Raw genomic sequence first — 26,776 nt, 5'->3', positions numbered from 1 at the left:
ACTCACGTGCCATTTGAATATAAAAAGGGAGTTGAGAGAATGGGAAGCATTCTGTAGAACCTTCAGAAAGTTGTAGGATTACAACAAGGTAGTCAGTTGGAGACCTTGTAGCTATATATTATACAGTGAAAACAGATCTAAACACAGAGTCATGGGATCTAAATATGAATTCCATCTTTTCCACCTATAACTTGTATGATCTTGAGCATCCCGGGCAACTTTACCCCTCTGAACTTAATTTTCTTCATCTCTAAATGAAAAGCTTGGACTTCAGCTTGGTAGTACCTTCTGAGTAGAGGACTATTCTAAAGTTATTATTGAAGTAGGTGAAAATATTTTACCTGGAAATGGGGCAGGATGGCTTCTCAAGGAAATTTCCAATTCTAAGATCAATTGATTATGATCATTTGACTACCATTTTGAAAGAGTAAAGAAGGTTCAGATGAAAAGAATTAATCAGAGACTTTAAATTTAAAGGGTCTAGAATAAATCTTCCAGGATCTTTTTCTTTGGAGTGGAAGGAAAGCATTTGTGTGAAGGAATGCCAGAGAGAGTATTGCAGATAAGAGAGCATGAGATCAGTCCTTCTAACTAATTAAACTTGTCTTTAAGGCATTGCTATAAATGAATTAGGGGTAGAATGATTTAGAAATAAGGGGATCACTCAGTAAATTTAATTATCATTATTTAATATTAGGAATTACTCTGAGATAGCAATATAGAACAAGAGAACCTGGTATATATTCATAATATATACAAATGTTCTTGGAAATGACTTTTTTTATTATTGTTTTGATAACTACATTTCAATACTTTGTAATCCTATGTATTTTTAATGCATTTAAAAACATTATTCTGAAAAAAAGAATTTCTAAGTTTCTCCAGACTGGGAAAGAGGTTCATGAACTGAAATTTCAAGAATCACTGCATTAGCCCTTGCCTTGTATTTTATCCATGTTATCATCAGGATGATAAATACCTTAATTCTGTGATTGCCTGGATATTGTGAGTTAAGTATTAATTTGCTAATTACTTCAGACCATGATACTGAAGATTTTGGTTGACGAATTAGTTAGAAGTGATAATTCATTACTTAATGGCACTCAAGTTTTCATCCATATTGAATCTTCCTTTTGAAGTACACAGCTTTAAATACTTAGTTTTGTTTACTAGAGATATATACTCATAGGTTTAAAAAGTTGAGCAGGCAGTAATAAACACCCTTAAAACACCACTCTTCACATTCCATTAATCTGCTATTTGGTCCATTTTGTTCATTGTCAAATATTAGCACCATGTATGCATTTATGTCTGAAACATAGTTGATATCAAAGAGCTCATGCTTAGAGAGGGCATTCAAGGCATAAGTAATAGCATGATCAAAGGCATGGAGGTGGACTGGTATGAGACATGAATGGTGAACTGCAATGGAAGCAATGTAAGATAAGCCTGGAAATGTAGGGTGATGCCAGATTGTACATGATGACTAAATTTCTGATTTTAATTCAACAGACCTTAAAAACTTACTACTATGTATATGGCCCTATGCTATGTGCTAGAGGTCAAAGATGTAGAAAGACAAAGTCCTAGCCAATAGATAAGAAGCCTTCAAGCTATTTCCAATGCTGAGATCGCCCCAATATTTTATCTGTAACAAGGGGTGTTATGATTCTGTTTTCTACTTACCATAATGGTTAAGTTAAACAGATTTTCTTGGGAGACAACAGGTGTAAGGGAAAAGAAATGGAATGAGTAGATTTCTTTTAAGCTACTTTTCTTTGAAGTATAGTTCTAATGGGAAGGGGTATAGTCAATGAGAAGTGATAGTGATGTAAATAAAGAGCATCAGCAAAACATACATTTTAAGAGGAAGAGAGATAGGAAGAGGGATACAGAAGGTTGGTTATGCAGGCTGTGGTATGGAAGGTAGGAATCTTGATTTGTGATCGATTCTCTGTCACTATGATATTGGGCATGCCACTTCCCTATCAAGGCCGTTGTTTTTCACCTTTAAAATCAGGAAATTGGGGCAAATCATCTTTAATATTTCTTCTAGTTCTAAAATTCAATGATTCTACAATTCTGTGATTTGTTACAATTACTAAGCTTCCTTTAATCAGAATACCATGAAAATGGAAATATCAAAGCTTCTAGGTAGAGACAGTTTCTGCTTTAAATTTCAACAACTTACTCAACACATTGTACCTCAAGGTCACTTTTGTTTAATTTAAAATTATTTTAAGCCACTTTGTTTTTCAGTTCCCCTCATCTCTAAAAATAAACATAGCACACACACATATCTTCGGAACATAGCTGAAGTTAGTATGTCACCTGATTGGTGCCAATGAACCATCTGGTGGCATAAGAAAAGATGATCAGAGGTTTAGACTTAATCAAAATACCATTTAAAGGCTTCAAATTGTGTTTTTTAAAATTATTTCTATTTTACTCTTTCTTTTCTGATGTGGTTTCTGTGAATTTATAAAATTCATGAATTCAATAGAATGTTAGTTCCTTGAAGGTAGGGACTTCTTGCTTTTTTTTCCTTTCTATCTCCATCAGTTTGCAAAATGCTTTGCACATAATGGGTACTTAATAGATGATTGTTGGATTAGGAAACGGCAAAAAAAAAAAGTGGGGACTAGCCCCACAATATTCAAAGATGTTTGAATCTTTTGGTTAACTTTTTTGTTTTATCTCTTGTTGAAACTATTTCCGCAATGTCTATTTTCCTATCCTAATAAGTACAATTCTGTGAATGTAAATGTATCTGTAATGTTTGAAGGTAGTCATAGTTCATTTTCATATAGCATTTTAAGGTTTATTTCCCTCATAACAACTCTATGAAGTAGGAAATGCAAATGTTATTTTCCTTATTTAGTAAATAGAGAAAGTAAGGCTCAGGAAGGTGTCTTGGTCAGGGTATTTGTTATGTCAATGCATCTGTGATATCATCCACATGGGTAATTCCTCCAGTAATGGATACTAGATCCATGTCCTCTTCTCTGGTAGGACTGACTCATCACATCTCTGCATGGTGTGCACAGAAGTTCTGGGGACCTTCTTCTAGATTTCTTGCTATTGAGTAGATTATCAGGCGAGTCTTCAGTTTGCCCTTTTATCGTCCCTCCCTCTGGTCCATCATCTCTTCTCATTATGCACCTCCCCAATGACACAGAGGCCTTGCTTGGTAAAGTAGACTATTCATATTCACTGAAGAGGTCTAGGACTTTTGGGGTGCTGGGACCCCAAGATCGTGGTACTAGGCCCTGCTGAATGAATTCAATTCAAATCTTCTTCAGCCAGAGGAAAAGTTTATTAGTGATAAATCACAGAGGCCAGGTGACACCTATAAGGACAGGCAGGCATGAGAAAGGCTCAGCCTTTGGGACATGAGAGATTCTCAGACGCCCTTAAAGACTAGCGGCATGAGAGGTTCTCAGCCTTTTGAGCTGAGATTCTCAGCATCTGAATGAGGGCCAAGGTGGATCTTAAATACTAAAGTAACTTTGGGTGGTCAGAGAAGGGGATTGGGAAAAGGGTCTAGGTAAGAATTCTAATTGGGGAGGTCAGAGAGATTGAATAGACAATGGAAATAGATAATGGAGGGAACAGGAAGGCAGAAGTTTGAAAGGCATCTGCACAAAATCAAGGTGGGGCTAGGACTTTCAAAAGGAGATAAAGGATGACCTTTCTGGGGCCTACAGACAAAAGGGGGCCTAAGGCTTTCAAAGGGAAATGAGGGGAGTAGATTTGGAAATTTGAAGGTTTAAGGGTTTTCCTGGTCTTATAGACAAACAGCAGCCAGATTCTATTCAGGGCAAGGGTCGTAGGTGCATCTGAATAAAATCTAAAGGTAAGCAAGGGCTTTTGAGGGGATATAAGAGGTGGGGTCTGTAGACAAGTGGGAGCCAGATTCCCTTTGGGGCAAAGGCAAAAATCTTGTCTTGGGCCCTGCCCCCATCATTCACCACTCATTGCTCTGTTGTCCTTTGAGTGATTCTGAACTTATTTAATGCTCCTGAGACTCCTATAGCCCCACTAGAAAATGTTCAAAAAAAGAGAGTCATTTGTTTCAGGCAAAAATTCAGAGTCATTAAAAGGCCTGTATAGTTTCTCAATGGTAACCTCTGGCCTTCTTTCAGTTAGTTCTAGGGCCAGTTCATGGTTCATATACATGTCTATGTGTCCAGGGTCATGCAGTTATACATAAATGTCAGAGAAAGATCCTGAACTCGTGTCTTCTATTCCAAGTCCAGGGTCCTTTTCTACTAAATGCTACCTTCAAGATGTTAAGTTCTAGATATTATAAATATCAATCATCATTGTACTGGAAAAAGAGATGAAGATGTCTATAGACAGTGAAGAAATTTGGACCAAATATTGATGAACAGATCATTTCGTGGATGTGGATGAAAGACAAAACTTAACAGCTAAATTCTTGTTAGGAGTTTATTTCCTCATTATTTTATCTTTTTCTACAAAAAATTTAATAAAGTATATAAAAAATCCCAATCAATTTCCATTGGATAAGGTGTCTTAAGTCCTAGTTAAAGTTTTACTGACCTCCTTTCAGCAGATATTGTACCAACAGTATGGATTACACAATTTCACACAATTATATACCATGATGCATTCTTATTGTTTTATGTGTATTGTTCTTGTCTCCCCAACTGCATTATAGATACCTTGAGGATAGGGACTAAATCTTCTCTCTCTTTTTTAGCTTAGCTTAGCATAACATTGGGTATATTAGGTACTGAATAATTGCATTAATTATAGCTTTCCGATCTCTGTTTGGCATAATGAGTAGGGGTTTTGAACCTGGATTTAGGAAGACCTTGGTTCAAATCTCAACTCTGACTCTTACTAACTTTGTTACAATGGGCAAATCACTTAGCCTCTCTAAAGTGCAATTTTCTTATTGATACTGCCTACTTCTTAGAGTTCTTGAGAATATCAAATGAAATATTGTATGTATTATAAAGCAACACGAAAATTCTATATAAATATTAGTTGTTTCTTTTTCTCCTCTTCTTTATCATCATGTATTAGATGGAATCTCAGTTTCTCATTTGTATAAAGAAAGAAAAGCCTCAAAGATCCCATTTCTTCATCTGCTTTCAGTCTTAAAAAGATTTGGGCCTAGTTTTTATAAGTTTCCTTCTTTCCCATTCCCCCAATCCAACATGAACCATGCAAAAGTAAATGCAAAAGAATGATATTGATGTGGGTGGGGCCCAAGCCAAGATCTTCGCCCTTTGCCCCAAAGGGAATCTGATTCACAGGCCCCAGACCCTCATCTCCCTTTGAAAGCCTTAGCCTTACCTTTTAATCTTAATTCAGATCTGGCTCCCTTTTGTCTATTAGGCCCCAGAAAGGCCTTCCTTTATCTCCTTTTGAAAGTCCTAGCCCCACCTTGATTTTGTGCAGATGCCTTTCAAACTTCTACCTTCCTGTTCCCTCCATTATCTATTCCCATTGTCTATTCAATCTCTCTGACCTCCCCAATTAGAATTCTTACCTAGACCCTTTTCCCAATCCCCTTCTCTGACCACCCAAAGTTACTTTAGTATTTAAGATCCACCTTGGCCCTCATTCAGATGCTGAGAATCTCAGGCCCACAAGACTGAGAACCTCTCATGGGCGTCACCCGGCTGAGAATCTCTCAGGTCCCAAAGGCTGAGCCTTTCTCAGGCCTGCCTGTCCTTATGGGCGTCACCTGGTCTCTGTGATTTATCACTAATAAACTTTTCCTCTGGCTGAAGAAGATTTGAGTTGAATTCATTCAGCAGGGCCTGGTACCGTGATCTTGGGGTCCCAGCTCCCCAAAAGTCCTAGTCCTCTTCAATATCATTCAGTTTTATCATTATTGGACACAAATCCAATAATGAACATTATATAGAGTTAGTTTCCTAGGTAAGAAGGTCCAGAAAATAATTTATCAATTCTCCTAGTACAGTTGCTTATCTATTCCAATGTCCTACAAGTATGTGACTAAGAGGATGCATACCTTAGAACTGAGCAATATGCATATCTAGATTTATTATTTAAAAAACCAATCTTCACTCATTTTATTTATTTGTTTGTTTTTAGAGCACTGAGGTAAGAAATCATGTTTTATGACAAATGGGAAGATTGAGCTGAATGAATGCCATGTTCAACTGGTGTTTTGAAAAAAAACTAATTTGAGTTAGGCATATTTGCACATTATGCAAATAAAGCATTTTTATTAAACAAGGATTCCTATTATTGACAAGAGAGATCTTAATAGCGTGGTTACAGTATCTGGATCTTGAGAATACCAGGCCTTATTTTTCTTGTGCGGCATTCATTGCTTTATTATTAAGACCTTCTATATACCTCATTTATTGAAATAATTAGAAACAAATTGCTCAGATCCACTCTGGCAGGATAATCTCCTTTATAAATTGCTACTCCACAATTATTCCAGCTTGGTCTTCTGAAAAACTTTATCAGGAAGAAAAAACACAATATTGGGTTTTAAATTTAATACCTGATAATCTTCTGACAACAGTTGGGTACCACATAATGAGCTTAGCCTGCCTGCAATTAAACCATTTTGAATTGGGCTGAGAGGGAATGGAAAGAAGGTTTCATCCTTTTAAATTAAATTCCTGAGGTAAAAAAAGTTGCTGTCCTCTGACTGCTGGGCTGATCTGTACCTGCAGCTAGTCAGTTCCGCACCCTGTGGCTCACAATTTACATTTACAGTAAGGAAGTCACCCTTTCCAAATCTGGCTTCAGAAGATGAGATGGAAACAGAATTGAAAAGTGAAGGTGGAGGAGACAGGGTTAAATTTTAACACAATGACTACTGTAAGAACAGGGCTTATGAAAAGAATTAGAAGTCAGATTAATTGGAACATCTCCCTTATCTAAAAGGCAGGAAATGGCTCCATTGAGGGAGCAGTGTGAATTTAGGATTTCCTTAACCAAGTTGCCCAATCCAAATTTGAAGTCAAGAGACTCTTGGTAAAATGTTTTAAACTTCATGCTCTGATGATTTGGGCTTAATCCACACTAACCTTATCAGTGATGACTCAGCCCAGAGTCTTAAATGAAAACCAAGTTATACCGTATACCTATATTTATGTTTTATATTAAAAAAAATTTCTCATAATTATCTTATTTACTCTTCCCAGTGTCGTTGTGAGGTTAGGTAGAATTAATATTATACTATGTATTTTACATGATATAATTACACATTTATTCTACGTATATGTACATGCATGTGTGTATGTATGCATGTACATGTACACATATACATACAGAACTAGGAATAGCAGTGGATAGAGCACTGGCATTGGAATCAGGAAGACTCATCTTCGTAAGTTCAAATTTTGCTTCAGACGCTTACTAGCTCTGTGGCCCTAGGCAAGTCACTTAACCTTTTGTCTCAGTTTCTCATCTGTAAAATGAGTTGGAGAAGAAAATGGCAAACTACTTGAGAATATTTGCCAAGAAAACCCCCAAAAGGGGTCACAAAGAGTCAGATATGACTGAAAATGACTAAACAAAAAATTATATATATACACATATATATGTATGACTAAACAAATTATATATTTATATATATACACACATACATGCATACATACACATATATGTGTATGTATCTTTGCTAACATCAAAGGAAGACTAGAAGTAGGAGAGAAGGGAAAAAGTGGGTGTTGCTCATATCCAGTAGTTGGTGGTTAGGTAGAATGAGTCACAAATTAAAAGAAATAGAGCTTTTCATATGAAGTGTACTGCAGAATAGTTTCTATGTGGATGAATGCAATTAAATGCCAAAACTACTTGGTTGAACTTGAAACTAGGATCAATCAGCAAGAATTTTTAAAGCACATAAATTTTATTCTCTTATCTGTTATTGAATTTTCCCTCTTCCACCCCTCCTCATTTAATGTTTTTCTTTTTAAAAAATAATTCCCTCTTTAAAATGCTGAGGAGGGTAGTAGCATTCTGTGTGCTGGGAGCAGGGAGGAAGAGGTGTGATAGTGAAGAAAACCCAAGCTCTTTCACTATAAGAGAGCTGTAGAGCACCTAGGTAGAATAGTTGCTAAAGTGTTGGAGTTGGATTCAAGAAAGCCTGAGTTCAAATCCTAACATATTTATTACGGGACCATGAGCAAGCTTCTTAACCTTTCTCAGCTTCCTTTCCTCATCAGTAAAATGGGGACAATCATAGCACCTCCCTCACAGGGCTATGTTTTCTTTATCAAGTTTGAACCCGGCGACCTCAACACTGTCCTTTTTAGCCCCTAGGCTATCTCCATTGCCCCTTCTCCAATGTGTAGGGGTAAGTGTGAGTAGGAAGAGGCATGTGTATATAAGAGAAATAGACTATAGAGAGGTACAACAATATTTGTGTGTGTTATTAAATTGACTCTATTGTTCAGAAGCAGAAGGATATCTGATATTTAACATTTGCTTGAAAGCAAACTGTTAACTCTTTTCCTTAGCCTCCCACCCCTATATTTTTTACTCTCTGCATTTTTCACTGATACAATGTTTGCAATTCTTTCAAAAGAGTGCTATTTGTTTTGTGATCAGTTCTTAAGTACCACATTTGTTTGTTTCCAAGCTGATGCAGCATGTTCCTACATAGTCCAAGACCTACATATGATAAAGTAGGCAAGTGAAACATACAATTGTATCCATCATTTTGTACAAAATTGCATCATTTAGTTTGTTTTGTGAACTTTTATTTAATTCTATTGCATTTGTTATGGATGCAGCATTTGGCATTGTAGCTTATTTTTTCATATAAATATATGAAATATATCTTTGGCCTTATTGAAATAATAAGTATGCAGTTAGTAACATCTAGAAAACAAGTTTATTTCCATAAGAAGCTGAACGCGGATGTTCAGTTTCCTGGAACATAGGATGACTTTAAGCAATTGCTCCCCTGGAAAGACTATATTTGCCATAAAAGTGAGACCTTGTATGTTGCTATTAAGAGAATATTAATATTCTCAATTGGATGGAAACCAAAAGAATGTGAAGCATGGCTGAAGTGAAAGATAAGGAATTCAAAGCAGAGCTAATGCTGTACTACTACAATTTTTGAGGTTGTCTGCAGTTTTTAAAAGTATGCTAAAAATAAATAAGCTTCCTAAAAATCTTTTAAACATGTTCCTTTTCCTTTCAGTGACATATCATTAAGTCTAGTATTGGCCGGGTTTCCTCGTTTTATCATATGGGCTCCTACATCTTGGTTTCAGGCCAATCTTTCTCAACAATATCCTATTTTCTTCATGAACGTTATGCAGTGCTCTTAGAATACATTAGTGTGCCACCACTTCTATCCCTGCTTCCTCTCTAGCAATGGTTTCAAATGGGCCTGTCCCACAGAAAATTGTGTAGTGTGTCTCCACTCTACCCAGACATTCTTTTCTACACCCTTGTTGATTCTTGGTGATTTCCTCTTAAGTGTCTAGTATCTTCATATTTTCCCTGCTGACTTGGAACCAGGAAGATCTGAGTTTGAATTTCACCACAGACTTTAAGTGACTTTAGAAAAGTCACTTAACCTATCATCTTTAGAGTTCTCATGTATAAAATGCGGATAATATTAGAACTCATCTTGAGAGGGATGTAACAAGGGTCAAATGACTTATTATACAGTACCTCTGTCTGATTACAGTAAAGACATACTTCACAGTTTTCAGTAGAATAAGCCCATTAGAAACCATTATTTGAGAGGGGTCAGGGATTGATATGGTTGCATACTATTCTAAGAGCACTAATAATTAGCTATTGTTTATTATTATTATTATTATTATTATTATATTGTTGTTGTTGTTGTTGTTGTTGTTGTTGTTATTACTAATTATCTACCCCTTCTCTAGACTTGTTCCCAGGAAAGAATCTTATAAATTAGATCACACTAAGGGGTAAATACTACTAAATCTTAATTTATTAGTTCTCCCTGGGAAACTTACCTCTTAACAGAAGAGACAGTCTAAAGTCAAGATGGTTAATCTTCCTATTCATAATCTTAAAAAGCAGACAAAAATAACTTTAGGAGTGTATCAGTCTGGAGCCATTAAGTTTAAGAGCAAACAACCCCCAGAGGCCTGATTAGACCTTGAGGAATCACTAAATTTTCTAAAAGTCATTCTTTTTTTTTCTAGTCCCAATAAAATGATCATTATAATGATGAACAGGTCATAAAAAAAAAGGATGAATTATTTCCAGTATATCCTCTCTAAAAAGATATGAAAGTGTATAATGAAGTTTAGAAATATTTCCATAAAATAAAATAATTGTTAAAACTGTTATTGCTTCATGGGATAAAATTCAGCTATCCAGAATGATTCATTCCCCAAAGGTTAGAGGTAGTAAAGATGTTAGTATTTCATCGTCATTATTATTGGAAGACCAATGCTCATTATAGGCAGGGCATTGTGCTAGGATTCTGGAGCTACAAATGGAGGTAAGACATTGTTCCTACCTTCAAGGTGCTTATATTACAGTACTGTCATAGACAAAATAAGTATTTGGTACAAATATCTGGCTCCCATAAGAAGACAGACAGGCCTAACTGAAGTCAAGCTACAGTGGTACAGCCTGTTTCTGCTTTTTTCTTTTCTTTTGACTTTGTTTTCATGTGAATTGCTTATGTGGGGAAGCTTTATTCTATACCCTTCAGGGAAGTGGTTCACTCTTTTAAACTAATGAGATGGGAAGGGTAAAAGGTGGAAAGGAATATGGAAAGGCCACATTGGAGAAACAGCTATCACATTATTTCTGTTTCTTTAAAAAAAATCATTATTAATCTATTACTAAAATGTCAGAGACATGTATTCTGTTTCCCTTAAATCCCCTTGATTAGAAGCTCAAATGCCACGTCCAAAGGCCAGTGGTCCTGTTAAGAATTCTCTGGAATGATGCACATTAAAATGATCTTTGTTCATTATGATTGGCTTTCAGAGAGGGGAAAAAAGAACCTAACTAGCTTTGAGGAGATCATTCTAGGCAGCAGAGCATAGCAAGAGCAAAGGCAAAGAAGCAAAAAAGTGAGGTATATTGGGGGAGTATACTATTTTGGCTGGAATGGATGCTTGCATAGGGGAGCTGAGTGAACACATAGATTAGGGCTAGATTGTTAGATATCTTAAAAAGACAGACTAAAGTATTTGTGCTTTATACTGCAGGTGAAATATTATACTGTAGTTATGTCCTGTGGGCAGGATATCGTACCTAGTATGAACTGTGGGCAGGATGTTTTTCTATTATGTGAAATTGTTGAAGGTTTTTGAGCAGAAAGATGACATGAACTTGTAGTTTCTGTTAATTTTCTCATTTATCCCTCAAGATAAGATGGTAAATTGTCTATATATTTGTTCAGTGTTTTCACATTTACCTGTCTTTGGTTTCATGCAACCATCTTCAACCTTGTTGGCTGTTTTAAATAGTATGTGTCCTTAAAACTAACTGTCTGTAAGAATGTGGGCAAGGTATTTCTCCCCTATTGGTTTCAGTTTCCTCATACATAAAATAGGGAGATTGAGGAAGATAACCCCAAAGGTCCCTTCTAGCATTGTGTGGTTCCACGATATTATATGTATTTATCACATGTAGATGAGTGCTTCATAAAGACTTCTGGAAAGAGAAAAGAAACAGGATAGGCTATTTGCCAATATGGAAAATTCTAGATTCACAAGGTGCATCCACTCACAAATCAATTAGTACAGGCACACTTCTCCCCCTTTACATGAGACAACATTTCAGCTAGTTCCATGCTATAATGCTTAGGATAATGGTACTAAGGACACAAGCAGGTCGTGTATATTAAATTTTCCCAAAACAGGCATAATCTGGAAAACCAGTTAGTTGGCTTCAGCCATCAAAGTTCAGGATCAATAAGATTTCATCTGGGAATATCCATTGTTGAAAATGTAGAAGAACATGCCATGGGAATATGGGCAAAAGACTTAAAGTAAATGTGTTAATTGTTATGAGGTAAAAATCACCTGAGTGACATGTATGTTTAGAGTCATTTAGGTTGACAATATTGACATTCAGAAGGGACAAGATTGAAGTCTAGTAGAGACAGCTAGAGTGAGCATGGAATTATGCTTCTGACTTCCCTTCAATTTTATCACGCAATGCTCAATAAGTATACATTACATTTAGTTAGAATCACAGGATTGTGTATTTGGATGGGGCTTTTGTCAAAAAAAAATTTATGTTTTAATCATCAAAACCCCTCCTCATCCACACACTCCCTGAATTGAGAACAAGAGGAAAAACAAAATCCATTACAAATATATATAGTCAATCAGAAAATATTTCCACATTGACCACGTCCGAAACAATTATCTCATTTTTCACTACAAGTGTTTTACCTATCTCCTCAGGGCGGGGGAGGGGGAATGCAAGGGGCATTTTTCATCATTAGTTCTCTGGAATTATGTTTGGTCATTACACTAATGAGTTCCTAATACTGTCAAAGCTGTCTGTCTTTACCATATTGTTATCATTGTATCCATTGTTCCCCTTGTTCTGTTTACTTCCCTCCGTATCCGTTCATACAAGCCTTCCCAGGTTTCTCTGAAACCCTCTTCTTTATTTTTTACAACACAATATTATTCCATCACATTTATATGCCATAACTTATTCACCTATTCCCCAATTTATGCGCACTACCTTAGATTTGGATGAGATTTTAAATATTATTCAGTATATTTTGCAGATAAGACAGCTAATATCCAGGAAAATGAAGTGAATTGTTCAAAGTCATAAAGTCATTTAAGATGAGAGACTTCTATCTTTTTTTGTATTTTTATATTAATTCATTTTTAGTTTTCAACATTCACTTCCAAAAGCTTTTTAGTTTAAATTTTCTCCCCTCCCTCTTCACCTCCCTCCCCAAGACAGCATACAATCTGATATTGGCTCTACACATACATTCCTATTAAACATATTTTCACATTAGTCATGTTGTAAAGAAGAGGTAGAACCAATAGGAGGAACTACAAGAAAGAAAAAACAAAACAAAACCGAAGGAAAAAAGAGCAAATAGTATGTTTCAATCTGCATTCAAACTCCATAGTTCTTTCTCTGGATGTGGATAGCATTTTCTATCATGAGACTTTTGGAGATGTCTTGAATCCTTGCATTGCTGAAAAGGGCTAAGTCTATCAAAGTTAGTCATCACACAATGTGGCTGTTTTTGTGTATAATGTTCTCCTGGTTCTGTTCATTTCACTCAGCATCAGTCCATAGTTTTTCCAGGTTTTTCTAAAGTCCACTTACTCATCATTTCTTACAGCACAATAGTATTCCATTATATTCATATACCACTACTTGTTCAGCCATTCTCTAACTGATGACCATCCTCTCAATTTCCAATTCTTTGTCACCACAAAAAGAGCTACTATAAATATTTTTGTACATGTGGGTTCTTTCCCCATTTTTATGATCTCTTTGGGATACAGCCTGAGAAGTGGTCTTCCATCTTTTAGTCTAATACTTTCGTCATGGTGCTAAGCTGTCATTGTGTGCCTCTAGGTTATTTTGATGATGCATTACTAATAATCTTGAAATGATTTGAGAACAACACCAAAATAGTATGTAATTAAATATCGAACTGTATGGTGTTAAATTTATATGGTAATTAGAGTTCAGGAAAGAAAGAAAACTGTGGTTAAAGGATGTATTAAAATTGTACAGAAGGGGAGAATATATTCCAGACTAGTCAAATGCATAAGTGAAGACCAAGAAGTTAAAGTATGTGTCTCTGTGCAGGAATATTATAATGTTATGGGGGATATTGTAATTACAGTTCGACAGGTAGGTTGGTGGATCTTGCTACCATATGGACTTCTGTGCTAAATATCAATAGATTGACTTGCAGGAACCCATTTTTGAGTAGAGGGGTGTTTCTTTTTGTTTTTATTTTATTTATTATTTATTTATTCATATTTTATTTTTTATTTATTTTAATTTATTTTATTTATTATTGCCCCACTGTGGGCAATGTGAGCAAAATATGGATTGCCCACATTTTAAGGACCATGTTCATCCTGGAGAAAGATTGGGGAATGCAGTATACATGAATCAGAGAGTAAGTCAGGAACAAATCTCAGTTATATAAGGAAATGTGTTATAGTGGATAGAATTCTTTTCTAAACATCAAGAAGATCTGGTTTCAAATCCTACTTCTCACACATACTGGCTATGTCATTTAGGTCACTTAACCTTTCAGTGCATGAGGCATCCCTCTAAGACTATAAATTATAGAGAATGTGTAGATTTGCATTGCTATAGGATGTTCTGCACTGGGAGTTCCCTAGATCAATGAAATCACAGGTCCAGTTAAAAAAGAAGAAGAAGAAGATACGGCACAGTCAGGTTTGCAAAACAAAATACTAATGACAACAACAAAAAGCTAGGAGGGAACCAGATATAAAGGGTTTATAAATTGAGTGAAGTAAAGATTCAGTGTAGCCAGCAATAGGGAGTGCTGGTGGAATCTGGGGAAGGGGAATAATAACATGATGGAATAGTTTTCCAAAGATTTTAGGTCTGCAAGGGACATTAGAAATCATTCAGTCCAAACTTATTAATTTACAAAAATAGAAATGGACTTATCCATGTTATAATGGTAAAATGATAGTTTAGAATAGGATGTTGATATAAGACATAGAGGAAGGGGTAAATACAAAAAGCCATTTGTTAGGAAGAGGCAAAAGAACTTGATAGGTTAAGACTAATAGCAACAATAACAACAATAATAAAAGCTGACATTATATAGCATTTTGGGGGTTTATAAAGTGCTTTATATACATGTTCTCTCTTAACTTTCATAGCAACCCCAGGGAGGAGGTGTTATTCCCATTTTATGGATGAAGGTGATTGGGGATGTGTTACTTTCAAGGTGATTATGGAATATGCGATACAAACTGAAGGGGGAAAATAACAATAAAGTCACTTTGGTTATGTTACTTCTCTCTCCAAATACCTTCAAGACATCAACCCTTCCCTCTTTATCTATATAATATGAAGTTCAAATTCCTTAATCTGAAGTTCAGGGCCTTCCATATTCTGATTCTATCCTCTCCTTCCAACTTTATCTCCTATTATTCCCTAACACAAACTTTTTCTCTTCAAATAAACTGTTTTATCCCTCAAGCAAATGATATAAATTGTGGCTGTTACACCTTTGTTTTTATTTTTTCAGTTAACTGTTTCTTTCTCCATCTAATCTCCTCCTATCCAATAAGAAAATAAGTCATAAAGAAAGTAATACAGAGGGGCAGCTAGGTGGCACAGTGGATACAGCATCGGCCCTGAAGTCAGGAGGACCTGAGTTCAAATCCGGACTCAGACCAAAGACTTGACACTTACTAGCTGTGTGACCCTGGGCAAGTCACTCAACCCCAACTGCCTAACCAAAAAAAAAAGGAATATAGAGCTCCTGGATCACATAAGTCCAGCAAAACAACATATTCTACTTTGATCATGTCCAAAATGCATTTCTTGTTCTGCATATAAGTCCATCATCTCCCCATTATGGACTGAGCAGCATTCTTTCTTTATCTATATCATGGTTGATCATTTCATTGACCTGAGTTTTTAAATCTTTCAGAATTCTTTATTTTTACATTATTGATGTTAAAGTAGAAATTGTTCTCATTCTATTCATTTTACTCTGCATCAGTCTACACAAGTCTTTCCCTGTCTCTTTGAAATTGTCTTTTTTTCTCATTTCTTAAAACACAATAGTATTCTATTATATTCATAATACAATTTGTTACCCAATTGATTAGCAGCCTTGTAGTTTCCAGATGTTTTTTTTTGCCACCACAAAAAGAGCTGCTATAAGTAGTGTTGTGTGTGTGTGTGTGTGTGTGTGTGTGTGTGTATGTGTGTTTACCTTCTTTGATATCTTAGGGTTTAGGCTTAGCAGTGTTTTGACACTTAGCAGGATTTGACACTAGGTCAAAGAGCATGTACTATTTATTAACCTTTTATGCATCATTACAACTTGCTTTCCAAAATGGTTGCATCAATGTGTGCTTGCTTTCCTGCATTCTCTGAAACATTGGTGATTTTCCCTGTTATTGTCATCTTTGCCAATCTGATAGATATGAGATGGAACCTCAGAATTTCTTTGATTTGTATTTCTCTAATTATTCATGATTTGGAGCATTTTTTTCCACAAATCTATAGATAACTTTAGGTTTCTTCCCTTAAAAATGTCCTGTTCATATGCTTAAGCCATGGATCAATAGGGAATGGCTCTTATTCTTTTTTTTTTCTTCAAAAAGAAAAAGAGACAAGCTTTATGGTGTTGCCAATAGAAACAGGTGAAATTTTCAGAATCTGAGCTATTTGTGATGCCAATACAAGTGGGCCAGATTTTAATAATCTGAGAAGTAGCTCTTATTCTTATAAATTTGAATAAGTTATTTACATGTCTTTTAAATAGGACTTTTATCAGAGACTTTTATCTTGTTGCAAAGATTTATTTTCCCGTTAACTATTTTACTTCTAATGTAATGCCCTCTATCCTTTTCTCTGCCTATCCAAAACTTACCTCTCTCATACAGGACCAAACTTTCCTCCTCCCTGAAACTTCCCATCATTACTCCAAACCAGACAGATTTCACCTTTCTGCAAACACGTATTTGTTCTCTTCATTTGCCTATTAGTCCTTTTTTTCCACTTAATAGTATTTTATTTTTTCCAATTACATGCAAAGATCATTTTTAACATTCACTTTTACAGGATTTTGAGTTCCAATTTTTTTTCTTCTTCCCTTCCCCCTCCTGAAGACAGCATGCAATCTGATATAGGCTGTACATGTACAATCATATTAAATATCTTTCCACATTAGTCATGTTGTGAAAGAATAAGAACAAAAGGGGAAAACATGAAAAAGACAAAAACCAAAAAGAAAAAAAGGAGAAAACAGTATGCTTTAATCTCTATTCAAACTCCATAGTCTCTGGATGTGGACAGCATTTTCAATCATGAATCCCATGGAACTTCTTAGATCATTGCATTGCTGAGGAGAGCTAAGTCTGCTTCTTAGTCCTGTAATGCTTTGTACAACTATCTTGATTTTCAGGTCTGTTTGTCTTGTTCTGATCACAGACTCTTAGTTCTTTGAAGTCAGTAACCCTACATGATACTTTTCTCCAATGTATTACACCTAGTAGTGATATACACACAAGCATTAAATAAACATTTGGATGTTTGTAAGGTGAGATCAATTATATGATTTATATCAAAATGAGTGTTAAATCCATAAGAGTCTCTAAGGAAGTCTCTGCTAAAAATTAATGTGGAAAATGAAGAGCAAAGACCTAAGGAGAGGGTCTTAGGAAACACTTGTAATTAGGGTATGGAAGGAAAACTTTGGTCAACAAAGGAGAAAGCTGAAACAAGAATATGAAGTGACATGGAAGGCAAGTAAAGAAAAGTCTTCAATGAGTCTTCTGGATCTAATTCTACAGAAAGGATGAAACCAGTGTGCTGAATAAAGAGTTTTATAACAAAAATGAAGGAAAAATGACTTTCCACAGACAGAGTAGAATCAGAATATTAGAAGAGGAAGGTGTCACAGACATTATCTTGTCTTATTCTCTCATTTTATGCATGAAGAATCTGAGGTGAGACCAACAAGACTGAGTGACTTCTCAAAGGTAACCCAGCTAGTGAGTTGTGGAGCTAGGACCAGAATCCAGGTCTCTTCCCTACTAGTCCATTTTTTTTCTGGGTAAACAAATAATACTCATTATTTCCAGAAATTACAGGGGCCATAAGCAAATAGACACATACTTAATTTTTAAAGATATGATATTATAAAGAGAAAAAACCATGTTGTCACATAGTGTCCTGTGGTGCCACTAACAGGGCTTGTTTTATTTTCTTTAAGTTGTAATGCCACACATGGCATCAGCATTAGTAGGAAATCTAACCAGGTACTGACTTCAAAATCATTCGTCCAACTTTGGAAAGCCAAACTATAAACTAAGTGCTTTCCAACCTCTCCTCTTTCTAATGGATATTCCTGCTAAAGTTTCTTCTTTAAAAAGAAAAGGAAGAAAAGGAAGAATAACATACATGAATTCTGATAGAATATTTCACTTATAATACAAACTTGATTTCTAATTCTGAGCTTTTTAATAAATACTTGTTGCTACAAAACCCAACAGCAATTGTTTCAATAGGTTAAAATATTCCCATGAAAATTAAAATAATAAACAAACAATAAGGCAATAGAGAGAGATTCATTTTGGGTATAAGTAGGCTGCAGCGTGTTATCCACAATAACTGCTGTGGAAGAAGTGGCATCAAAGATATTATTGAAAAAGTAGAATAGGACATAATCACATTAATGAGAATAAGATATTATGACTGCATAGCCCCTAAGAGATTAAAAGAACAGGGGAAAGGTCTCTAGCTTGCTGAGCAAACTTTTATAAAAGGAATATGACAAAATATGAATAAGAATTGCCCAGAATGAGAAAATATGGAAGGGTTGTAAGCTACGTCAATAGAGGGCATACCCACACCAGTGAAATCATAGCTGACTAAATATACTTAATATACCTAGAAATATTCTAGGTCACATCTCTTGTTTCCCACTGGTGACTTTCTATTGAAAAGTAGGAGATTTATGGTTTAATGATCTAGTGACGGAAGGCCTGTGTCTTCTTATAGTCTCCTTATGGTCAAACTGCATATTGCAATACTGGAGGGGAATTTCCTTGACAGAATCTCATTTGTTACTTTCAGGTCAATAGGCATCTCACTTTGCAGCCTAGCATTCTAAAGCTTACAACACTCTCTTCATCATATCCCACAGCTTCCAAATAGTATCCTCTTGGAGAGCTGTTAACCAAAAATATAATTCTGCAGATATTCAAGAGAATGCACTTTAGGGAAAAACTGAGGAAAGATGAAATCAGTTTTGATGATGTAGCATTTTAAAATGCTAAAAATGCATTAGCCAAACTTTTTAAATTGTCTTCATTAACTCCTTGAAATTACACATACAGATTAATAGGATTTTTATTATTAATTCCTCTAATTTGTTTATACCAGCCTTTGAGAAGGGTCTTATTATTTTCTTGATTCTAACTATGCACTGATGAGACTCATTAAGCATAATGGAATTTGGCAATTTATCACCCAGATTAAAAGCCCTTTCTCTATAACCTCCATTCACCCTTTATATTTGGTGCGCCTCTTTAACATCAATCAAGGACACCAGTGTAATTTCCCAGATTTTCTTAGTAACAGAACCTCTGCATAGTTATGCATGAATTCCTGTGTTCTCTTTGCACCCGTGTACCCTCCTCCCACCAATACTTACATAAATACTTAATTATTTTAGCTCAATGAAAATTACAGAGGGATGTGTAGAGCTAAGTTATTTGGGTAAATACAACCTTGGCTTTTCCACATTCTCTTTCCTGTAGCTCTCTCAGGTCCTATTTCCTTACTTGAGTCTTGGAATGATAAAGAAAATCAGCATATTTCACAAATGCTGAACATCTCTTCTTTATTATGAATGGAACATTAGTAACCTAAGATCTCATGTATTCCCAGTTGTGACTAATAGGATTTTAATTTCATCAAGGATGTGGATGACATCAAGCCCCACGTCAGTCAAACATTAAGTGGATTTGAATGTCACTTGATCTAAGAGATGGAATTAAACATAGTGTCTGTTGTTAGAAGGCCTTGCTCATGTTGAGCAGGGTGGGCTAATTGAAACAAGTCCTTCTGGACTGGTGCATATGTCTGTGATGGAGAAGATTGAAAATTATTTCCTATATTTAATTATTTCCTAAATATAATTAAAAAACATTTAATAGCTCACTGGAGTTACAGAAAATATGACAGAAATTAAAAGGCATTTGAATTACAAGGAAACTTTGAGATAATCTAGAAAAATTCACTTTGGTTATAGATGGGGGAACTAAGGTCCAGTGTGAATTATATGAATTAACCAAGGGTGCATGTCTAGTAAATTTGGGTGGAAATTGAATTAGTGTCTCCTTCTATCTGACCCTTCTTTGTATTTTTATTATATATATATATATATATATATATATATATATATATATATATATATATATATATATTTATTTTTATACATTTTATATTATATATATATATATTATATTATGCTATATTATGCTGTTCCAACTATCTTCTTAAGTACCCTTTTGAAACTTTAAAATTATCTATCCCTATATCTACGTGAAATTTTGCAAAACTCAAAGCAACATTGGACTATTATTATTATGAGTAGAAATCATGCCATGTCTTTTTATTCATCTTTGTATCTCCATTAGAACCTTGCACAATGAACAAGTTACTACTACCCAATTGAGCTAACCAACTGTATTACAAACATAGATGGCCAAAGTTATCCACCTCTTTTTCCAGTTGTTTTCTGTACAGAGATAAATATTGAAGACTTAAATCTTCAAATTTTTCTGTCAGTGTTACCACCATTTTCACAATCACTGAGTCTTAAATTTCTTATATAACTTTTCTTTTGTACCCCATATCTAGTCACTGATGTTTCCTCCAAAATGAATCCTTTTAATATTATTTTGTTTTTCTCCCAATTCCATGCCAAGACAATTTTTAGCATTCATTTTTACAAGATTTTGAGTTCCAAATTTTTCTCCCTTCCTCTTCTCCCCTCTTCCAAAAATGGTAGACAATTTGATATAGGTTATAAATGTTCTATCATGTAAAATATCTTTACATACTAGTCACAGTTGTGAAAGAAGAACAGATCAAAAGAAAAAAAACTATTAAAAACAGTAAAGTAAGTGAAAAAAATATGCTTTGATCTTCATTCAGGTTCTATCAGTTCTTTACCAGGATGTGTATAGCATTTTCCTTCTTGAGTCTTTTGTACTTGTCTTGGATCATTGTGTTGCTGAGTAGAGCTGTGGTATCCACAGTTGATCATCATACAATGTTACTGATACTATGTACAATGTTTCCCTGGCTCTACTTTTTTCACTTTGCATCAGTTTGTAAAAGGCTTTCCAGGTTTTTCTGAAATATTTCTGTTCTTTTTTTATTGCATGATAGTATTCCATTACATTCATATACCACAACTTGTTTAGTCATTCCCCCATTAATGGACATCTCCTCAGTTTCCAATATTTTGCCACCATGAAAAGGACTCCTATAAATATTTTTGCACATATAGGTCCTTTTTCTCTTTTTATGATCTCTTTGGGATGCAAACCTAGTAGTTCATAACTCCACAAACACTGCACTGGTGTCCCAATTTTCCCACATCCTTTCCAATATTTATCATTTTCCTTTTTGGTCATATTAGCCAATCATGTGAAATAATTTACCTCATTCTACCTCTTCCTTCCTTCTGTACCTGGTATACTCCTCTTTATCATCTCTTAATTATTTTATGTCACTTCCTCAAATTCACCTCATACCCATACTCTCTATGTGTACTCTTTCTCGCTGTACTATTAGTGATACAATTTTTAAGAATTACAATTATCATCTTCCTATGTAAGGAAGTACAGTTTAGCTCTATTGAATCCCTTATGTTTTCTTTCCCCTTTTTACCTGTTCCTCTTGGGTCTTGATATTGGATATCGATTTTTGGTTTAATTCTGGTCTTCTTATGAGAGCTTGAAATCTTTCTATTTTCATTTTATTGAATGACCATTTTTTCCCCTTGATGTATTATACTTAATTTCACTTTGCTCTCTCGAATATCATGTTGCATGCCCTCTGATCTTTTAATGTTGCAGCTGCTAAGTTCTATGTGATCCTAATTGTGAATCCCAGATATCTGAATTGTTTCTTCCTGGCCACTTGCAACACTTTTTTCCCCTTGACCTGATAGTTCTATAATTTGGCTATCACGTTCCTGGGAGTTTTTATTTTGGGATATTTTTCCTGAGGTGATTAGGGGATTCTTTCAATGCCTATTTGTCCTCTGGTTCCAGGATATCAGGGTAGCTTTCCCTTGGTAATTTCTTGAAAGACACCATTCAGGTCCTCCTTTTAATTATGGCTGTCAGGTAGTCCAATGATTATGACATTGTCTCTCGTGTATCTATTTTCCAGGTCAGTCATTTTTCCCATGAGGTATTTTAAATTTTCTTCTTTTTTCTTTCATTATTTTGAATTTGTTTGATTGATTCTTTATGTCTCATAGAGTCATTAGCTTCTACTTGCCCAATTCTAGGTTTTAAGGAGTTGTTTTCCTCAATTAGCTTTTCTACTCTCTTTTCTATTTGGCCCATTTTACTTTTTAAGCAGTTGTTTTCTTTTTCCAAGCTGTTGGCTTTTTTTCATAATTCTCTTGCAACACTCATTTCTTTTTCCCAATTTTTTTCTATGTCTCTTATGATTTTTAAGCTGTCTTTTGAGCTCTTTCATGAGTTCTCTCTGGGCTTGAGACCACCTCCTGTTTTTCCTTGGGGTTTCACCCATAGGTGTTTTCACATTGTTGTCCTTTTCTGAGTTTGTGTCTTGATCTTCCCTGTCACCATAATAACTTTCTATGGTCAGATTACACACACACACAACACACACACACATATACGTATATATGTATATTTATGTATGTATGTATGTATATATAATGTGTGTGTGTGTGTGTGTGTGTGTGTGTGTGTGTGTATTTGCTCATCTGCTTTGGCCTTTTTCCTTTCTTTTAAATTTGAGCTCTGCTCCCAGAGTGGAAGGGGCACTGTCTCAAGCTTCTTGTGCCAGGGGCTGCAGGCCATGGCAGTTTACCTGGTGCTGCACTGCTGTTCCTCTGAGGCCCATGGGGCACTCTGGTGTCTGGTCCTGCACGAAGGAATGAGTGGGAAAGTGACTGGCACTGCTGGAGGGCATAGGGGTCTGGCAGCTTACCTGGTGCTGAGCTGGGACCCTAGTGGTGGTGTCTGGCAAGTGCTGAGGCTGGTGAGGTGTTTCTGAATTTCTCCAGGACTACAATGAAGCACATGGAGTTCTGGCCAAGGTTCCCTCTTTGTCCAGGGCTAAGCTGAATCACTTGGCAGTTCTCTGAGCTGGAGTCTGCCTGTTCCCCTGGTTATGCTGAGGCACATGGCAGGGAGGTGCTGGTGTTAGTGTTTGCCTACTTCACCACACTGGGGATCAGGATCTCCTGCTGGTTTGAGGTGGGGCTTGCTGCTGGCTCTCTGGGATGCTTCCTGTCCCAGACTGTGCTCCCTTTTTACCTGAATGGGAAAGACCTTTGTTGCAGATATTTCAAATTTCATGGTCTCAAAATTGTTTCACCTCACTTTTTGCTGGTTCTGCTTTTCCAGGAACATTGTTTCATGGTTGTTTGGAGGTGCATATGGGAGAGGTACAGCAATTTACTGCTTACTCCATCATCTTGGCTCTCAGAAGTCCAGAACTGAATCTCTCTTAAAGTCATTTTTTTCCCCTCCATTCCTGTTGCTACCTCTCCAGATCAAGTTTTATCACCACCTATGTATTACTAGATAGGCCTTCCTGCAGACAGTTTGATATAAGTGCCTCTTACCTCTTCAATCTATAGTACGTGATAACATATTGATAGCATGCATAGAGAGCTAGAGGCACAGTTGTCAAAACCTTCCTCAAACATCTATGAGCTGTGGGACCCCAGGCAAGTCACTTACCCTCTGTCTCTGTATTTTTCATCTGTAAAGTGGGCATAATAACAGAACTTACCTCACAAAGTTATCATGAAGAGCAAATGAGATAACATATGTAAAGTGCATTGTAAATCTTAAACTGGTCTACAAATTCCAGCTATTATCTTAAACTTTGCTTTCATCCACACATTCTAAAAACCCAAGACTCCCAGCTTCTCATCACATCAAGTCCATGTACCTGTGTTTGGCTTTGAAGACTTCTAGCCTTACCCTCATCCTCCTTATTTGGCCTTACTACACCTATTCAGATATATTCTTCACTATCCTACAAGGTGCATAGGTAATGTCCCTTTCAAGCTTTTCCTTATGCTACTCTTTTTTTCTTCATAATTATCTCCCCTTGACATAGGAAGCATTTTTATCTACTTATACTTAAAAGATCAGATCAAGTCCTGCTTCCTAAAGTAGTAATGCCTCCTATGAATTCCTGTAATAATTTTAGTCTACATTACAAAATTTAGTACTTAAATATGTAAGTGTAGCTAAGCGGCACAGTGGTTAGAGTACCAGGTCTGGAATCATGAAGACTCGTCTTCCTGATCTCAAATCTGACCGCAGACATTTACTAACTACGTGACTCTGGGCAAGTTGCTTGACTCTCCCTCACCTATAAAATGAGCTGGAGAAGGAAATGGCAAAATGCTTTAGTATCTTTGCCAAGAAAACTCCAAATGGGATCATAAAAAGATAGACACAACTGAAAAATGACTGGAATAAACATTATTGGCTACTATCTTTCAGTGTTTACATACTGGCATCCTAAATGAATAGATCACTAGACTTGGAGTCAGGGAAACCTGAGTTCAAATTCTTTTGCAGACAACGATAAGTTGCATGGCCTTAGACAAGTCACTTAACCTCTCTGTCTCATTTTCCTCATCTGTAAAATAGGAATGATAATATCATTTCCCAACAACTTGTAGGGTTATATTGAGGATAGAATGAGCTAATGTATACAAAGAGCTTTGCAAACAGTGAAGCACTATATAACTGCTACCCTTCTTTCCTTCCCTCCCTTCATTCCTCCTTCTTCTCTTTCTCCCTCTCCCCCTTCTCTCTCTCTCTCTCTCTTCCCTCCCCATTCCCCTCTTCTCCCCCTTCTGCGTCTTTTGGGTACAGACCTTGTATTTCTTGGTGAATGAGAAAAAATATCTTAGTAATAAAGAGACTGGTTCTAGACCTGACTATAGGCTACCTGTGTGACCATAAATAATTATTTTACCTCTTTGTTCCTTTTTTTTTCTTAATCTGTAGAATGTGGGATTTGGATTACATGATCTTTAGGTTGCCTTTAGCTCTAATATTGTATATTTGTATATTTCCCAACTATATTTGATTTTTTTGCTTTGTATAAAGAGACATTCACAAATATTTGCAGGTTGGTTGATTTGATTTGTATTCTTTTCTATGCTTACTGCCTTGGTAGTCATCATAGGGTGTCATCATAGCCATTGTTTAATTCATTCAGATGATAATATTTAATTATCTATTGAGCAAATGCTTATTTTTCCTCCTTTTCTCATTGCTTGCTGTTGTTTCTCCTCTGTTTAAGATCATGAATATTATCCAAACGCTGTATTTTTCAAATATGCTACCATCTGTTGCTTCTCAGATATTTTCAACTATTTGCTTTTGAGAGAGAGAGAGAGAGAGAGAGAGAGAGAGAGAGAGAGAGAGAGAGAGAGAGAGAGAACCTCAAAATGCTACTTTTTTTGCAGTTGAAAAACTATAGAAAGCATAGCTAAGAGCACCTAGAGCTGTTATAAAAAGCAGCTCTTTGGATAAATCTGAGTCTCACCAAAATCTTGTTTTCTAGCCTGCAGATTTTGTTTTATGAGAACCTATTTTTTTATGATGTAATTTTGATTACATGCTATCAGGAAAGTGCCTATGACTGAAAAAAGAAAAGAGAGTTGAATAAGGCATTTTCTGTAGATATATTGATGGCTAACTCACTAGATGGGTTTTTAGTATCAACATGGCACACCTATGCTTCTTTAATTATTAAAGCTTCTTTTCATGAGAACCATATGTATGGTCAGCACATTTCAAATTGAATGAAGTATTCGTTTTGGGGAAACATACATCTAACTGGAAAAATGAGGGGAGAATGTTGAAATCCACAATACCCCTAGAAACAATGGCAATAAATAAAAAAGCAATATTTAAAATCTATATCTCCATGGCAAGAAGATGGGAATGTCAGTAATTGATATATAATAAATTCCTTACTAGGGCCTCAACCTGGGGTCTGTGATCTTCTAAAATATTATAGCTATCTTTTAATATAATTGGCTTCCTTTTTAATTCTATCTAGTTAATTTTATGCATTTAAAAACATTATAGTTCATAGGTTTTAACAGACTGCCAAAAGAGTAAATGACAGCAAAAAAAAGGCAAGAACCCCTGCTCTGTGCCCATTCACTGCTTTGAAGATTGTTTGCGTAAGAAAATTATAAGGGAATAATCTTTTTTCTTTAGTGCAGAAAATATCTATCACTTTTCATACTTGTTTATTTTTGATGCTGTGGCACTGTAATGTTAAGATTCTAGAAATACGTATCTTTGGATGTCTTGAAATGGATAAGTGGGCTGTTCTCATGAGGCCACTTAACTGTCAGGAGCTCAGGCCAACTCAGTCATCTCCATTATGACAGTGAGCTAAGACCTAAAATAATTCCTAGGGTAAGAAGCAGGAACTTAGAGGTACAACCAAAATGGCCAGCCATGAGTAAGTGACTTCTGGTGTTTTAAGTAACATGATGCTGTCCTGACGGGCTCAAGGAAATAAGGTGCCCACTTTTGAGGCCAGATGGCCAATAAACATAGCTAAAGCAAAAAATGGGAAGTGAAAATTGTACTCTCCATAAGGTTTTATTCTTTAGTGACACTTAGATCAGAAATATATAGTCAATAAAATTCTACATTTCTATCATTCGGTATTTATATGAGTCTATGACTTAATCTTCATTCTTCAGTACAAATTCCTTTTGAAAACTTAGTTATGGGGTACAGCATGCACTTAGGGACTCAGGGAAGTAGAAGCAGACGAGGCTACTTTCAGAGTC

At 35.7% G+C, this 26,776-nt stretch overlaps 1 protein-coding gene and 1 long non-coding RNA gene across 5 annotated transcripts in view; one reads left to right on the top strand and one right to left on the bottom strand.

The window, feature by feature from the left end:
- The window catches only part of NCKAP5 (NCK associated protein 5), a 1,104,295-nt gene that overhangs the window by 344,979 nt on the left and 732,540 nt on the right, over window positions 1-26,776 (top strand). The gene's annotated exons all lie outside the window — the stretch shown is intronic.
- LOC110223772 (uncharacterized) overlaps window positions 1-26,776 on the bottom strand; it is a 143,196-nt gene that overhangs the window by 17,260 nt on the left and 99,160 nt on the right. The gene's annotated exons all lie outside the window — the stretch shown is intronic.

Source organism: Phascolarctos cinereus, unplaced genomic scaffold, assembly GCF_003287225.1.
Source record: "Phascolarctos cinereus isolate Bilbo 61053 unplaced genomic scaffold, phaCin_HiC Scaffold_726;HRSCAF=1367, whole genome shotgun sequence".
Taxonomy (NCBI): Eukaryota; Metazoa; Chordata; class Mammalia; order Diprotodontia; family Phascolarctidae; genus Phascolarctos; species Phascolarctos cinereus.
The sequence above is the reverse complement of the archived record's forward strand: the minus strand, read 5'-3'. Positions and strand labels throughout refer to the sequence as shown.